The following is a 4874-nucleotide window of genomic DNA, read 5'->3' as shown; positions in this document are numbered from 1 at the left end:
ACTTCCCAAAGGATTTCAGTAATATTTTTAAATAACCCATTTTGTTTAAATTTGTATAAATTTAGCAGCCATACTATTTTCTGCTAAAATTACAAAATGTTGGAGCTGGAAAGGATGTTCAAGTGTTACTCATTTTACATTTTAAAGAAAACTGAGTCAAAAACAAAACAAAACTGAGTCTAGGTACCCTAAAAAGGATGAAATATTCCTTCCAAGAAATGATACCAAGAATATGCACAAGGTATCCCCTAGTAATTGATACACTGAGTAAGATATTTTAAAGTTGAGGGTATAAATTAAATATTCCAAGTTTTACAACAATGAAAAATTCAGCCATGGTCTTTTTTTTTCTTTATTGAAAACCAAAATGCTACCCCCACTATTAACTTAATTCACAGTATTTATTTGCATCCAGTCTTTCAAAAGAATAGTGCCACGATAGAATTTCACATGAAATTTATTTTTAATGTATAACCATCCTATTCTTTTCATCCTCACAAGAATGAAAATATTTGTGGAAAGATTTTAAGAACTTCATTTTTCTACAAAAGGTATTGACAAAACAAATATAAAAATATTGTCTGTCAGAATGAGCAGTAAATTGTGCTAAACTTCCCAATATATGTTACAATGTTTTAGTGATTTGTCACTTTTTTTCAGTATCTTGCCACCATAATTTTTTAAATTTGGGCTTATAAAAGATCTCTTTTTTTAAAGACATTAAGAAAAGGAGAAAGTTGGACAAAGCTCTTTTCCTCTTTATAAAATACTGTAACAGGAATAGGTTTAAAATGTTAGTTCCTTATCCATCAATCACATATTACTTAATGAGGTTCACAAACTGCCTTTATTCTGATTACATTGTTTCCCCTAGATAGGCTTTTTCATGTCTATAAGAAACCTACATATTTTTCATTCAATTTTAAACTAAATGAAAAAGTAGTTTCTTTAGGTAATAACTCTACTGAGCATTATTCCCTCTTGAAGGAAACATACAGCAACAATAATGGTTGCTTCTTTTGAATCCAATATTGAAAAGAATCCCAGATGTCCCTCTAGTGGTGGCCATATATTCCACAAAATTGATGAGTCCTGGTGATGTCCATTTTATGGTGATATATTGGAACTATAGTAATGCCACTCGTGTTTTTCAAATCAGTCATCCTATAATGATACAGTAACCTAGATTTAGGAATTTTAAGGCACACCATATTTTAAAGTTTCAGCAATTTGAATGCAGATTCCATTTCTGAGAGAGTAAACTAGCCAATTTGGGGTCCTTTGTTTTCCAAACGCTAAGTATTTCTGAATGGCTGTGATTGAGTGTCCTCAGTTCCGTCTGCCTCCCTATGAGCCGAGCAAAATGCTGTAGGTTTTGTGGATGCTTTATTAAACATTACATGAGAACTAGATTTGAAGAATTTTCATATCAGAATACAGCTTTCTAATCGTAGGTTGCAGCAACGGTTTCTAAAGTCAAGGTGTCCCTTAATTAGAATTAACAGTTACAAGGAGAGTTGCATAATAAAAACTAATATCTGCTTTTCTTACTTTCAAGAAGACTAAACATTTTTCCTTATCTTGCTGAGATTTCTTTCACTATAAGTATGAGGGTCTGTGGTTTTTCAAGGCCAAGTGCTAGAAAGCCATTTGTTAGCAACAACAGGAAAAAATAGGTCTGAAAGCTCAAAATTTACAATTTGGAGAAGGAAAAAGGAGCAAAATGAGCTAGTTAATAAATGTAATATGGAGCATGTAATGCTGTACATCTATGCTTCCTAAACATAGATTCTAAGTGTCTCTAAAGATTTGCATTTTGAATTGCTGCAAATTTTTTCCAGTGGTATCAAGAGCTTGACATCAGCAAGGTGCAGTGTAGGTGTGTGGACAATGACTGAAGCTGTGGGGGTGCTAGGGGCAGGTAAACTTGAGTCTCTCCACCCTTGTCTCTGTTGAGGGCCATTGGGACCACCATCTGCCCCCTGTCTTCCAACACCTCTGAGCAGGGTATCTCAGGTTCTGTGGTATGGCTACAGCAATGGGCATGGTACCAGAGAGAGATTTTCAATAAAATAACCAAGTCCCTCCCTCACTAGAGCTCATGTAAGTGGGGCAGGAACACTGCCCTGTCGGTCAGATTTGGCATTTGGATCATTAGAGGATCACTGGGATAAGGTATACACTCTGAGAGAGACAGGAGGAGAATTTCTGATAGGACCATCTGAAAATGAAGGTAGGGAGACCCAAAATTGCTTCCTGGCCCAAAGAGTATGAGGAAATGGAGCCAAGAAACAAGAGCCAGAAAGAAATTAGGTCAGAATAGAAATAGTCAGAACAAGCAAAAGAGATGTTGGGTAATTCTGTAATACCCGTAACACTAAAGTTGCCTGAGCTTATCTTACTGGTTTACTGAAGGGATGCAGAAGCACTGGGATGGCTTCAAGGTTACAATTCCCTTCAACTTCATGTTTCCCCACTTAGAATCTACATTTGTTCCTATCCTTTTTATTTTCCTTGTAATTAAGGAGAATGTCTTTTATTCAAGTCCAGCATATTCACCTATATACTGAATTCAATGCCCATCATCCCAATCAACATCCAGCAAAGATTAAGTAGCTATTATGCCCCTTCTCCTCCTGGTACTTCCTCCTTCAAAAATCCCCCTACTGCCCTAACCGGTTTGGCTCAGTGGATAGAGCATCAGCCTGCGGACTGAAGGGTCCCAGGTTCGATTCCGGCCAAGGGCACATCCCCAGTAGGAGGTGTGCAAGAGGCAGCTGATCGATGATTCTCTCTCATCATTGATGTTTCTAACTCTCAATCCCTCTCTCTTCCTCTCTGTAAAAAAAAAAATCAATAAAATATATTAAAAAAAAAATCCCCCTACTGCCTGGGCAGCATGACTTGGTGATTGAGCGGCAACCTATGAACCAGGAGGTCATTCATTTTTCTGTCAGGGTACATACCCCGGTTGTGGGCTCAGCCCCTAGTAGGGAGCATGCTGGAGGCAGCCAATTAATGATTCCCATCATTGATATTTCTATATCTCCCTCTCCCTTTCTGAAATAAATAAAAACATAATTTTTAAAAATCTCCTTACTTTCTCGTTTGGATCCTTCCTCTATAAAGCCTTTTAAATATGCTCAAGATTTGTTCATTAAAACAAAAGCAAAACAGAAACAAAAGCCTTCCATTGTTTCTGTATCCCTTTTAACCACTATTAAAATCATGGGATGGGTCAGAGGTTGGAGTTCACTGCTTGAATTTGGCTTTAAAATAGAGGTGAAGCCGAAACCGGCTTGGCTCAGTGGATAGAGCATCGGCCTGCGGACTGAAGGGTCCCAGGTTCGATTCCGGTCAAGGGCATGTACCTGGGTTGCGGGCACATCCCCAGTAGGAGATGTGCAGGAGGCGGCTGATCGATGTTTCTCTCTCATTGATGTTTCTAACTCTCTATCTCCCTCCCTTCCTCTCTGTAAAAAAAATCAATAAAATATATTTTAAAAAAAAATAGAGGTGAAAATAAATTAGGGATTTTAGAAAGACGATGGTTCAGATTGCCAATCATAAGAGCCCAGTCTGGTAAGAGAAAGAAAATTAAACTATAAGGAAAGAGTCTGATAGAGAGAATATGAGTATTTTCAGAAATCTTAGAGCTGGATGAGGTCAAAGAGAAAGTAATGGGAGAAAGGGTTACGAGAACTAGATAGATTGAAGCAAAGGTTACAATCAAATAGTTAGATATTAAAGCTTAACATTTCTGATGAGGAACAATTTTTGGCGAATGATAAAGGGTTTGGCCATGGATCCCAAAATAAATGTTTCTAGAACTGAGGAGGCCAAAGAATAGAACATAACATGAATAGTTCACATGGATATGACTATCACTCAAGATGAGAGCTACATATGGATTAATCAAAAAGACTATAAGCCAACTCAGGTCTTCTGTGAATAAAGGAGAATAACGAAGATAGGAGATAATTAGGAAGGAGAGAAGAATCTTCAGCTAGATGAAACAAACTTCAAATAAAATGGAGGTTTTACACAAGGAAGTAAGAATAATTGTTTGTCAGTTCATTGTGGAATTAGCATGACCAGTCTAATTCTCAGTCCTGATGCGGTGGGGCACAGAAATAATTACTTGTCATTAAAAGGGCAAGGGGTTGTGGTAACCTTGAGGGAGAGCTACTAGAGGAGATGACTTGAGTAGGGAGAAGAGCAGTTGGAATGTGGTGAGAAAGAATGATGGCCCTAGCAGTAAAATACAAAAAAAGGAAATATGTTCTGAAGATACAAAAGAGATGGGTTGCTTTGGTAACTGATTAAGTGTAAAGACTTAGTAGGAAGAATAAAGGATGACTTTCAGGATTCTGTTTTGGGCAAGTGGGTGTATGAATGTGTTCTTTACTAAAACAGGAGGAGCAGGTTTGGAAGCAAAGATAATGCTGAATTCCCAGACACTGAACAGTTCCCAAAACAAAGAAGGGCATCTAAACTCTAAGGGTCCCCAGAGACTTACAACCAGGGTAGCAGTGGGCAGCGGCAGCTCAGCTGGGGCTAACCCCCTGAACCTGGCTCCAGGCCCCCTTTTTCTCTGACTTCTCAGGGAGCCAAAGCAGCCCCACCTAGGCCCATTTCTTTCCTACCACATTTCTAGAGCCCAAACCGCCAGCTAGGCTCTTCCCTGTTGCTTCTTCTACCCTAAGCCCTTCCTTGTTTCGCTGTCTCCAGCTGTAATAAACATGCCCTAAAAAACAAAACAGTAAAGAAACTCCACCTGCCCCGCAAATCCAAACTTGCCCACCAGGCCGTGGGAACAGGAAACCAAGGGCGTGGCAAGGGCAGGCCTCCGGCTCGGTGCAGGGCGGGGCTGC

Source organism: Myotis davidii, unplaced genomic scaffold (assembly GCF_000327345.1).
Source record: "Myotis davidii unplaced genomic scaffold, ASM32734v1 scaffold217, whole genome shotgun sequence".
NCBI lineage: Eukaryota > Metazoa > Chordata > Mammalia > Chiroptera > Vespertilionidae > Myotis > Myotis davidii.
The sequence above is the reverse complement of the archived record's forward strand: the minus strand, read 5'-3'. Positions refer to the sequence as shown.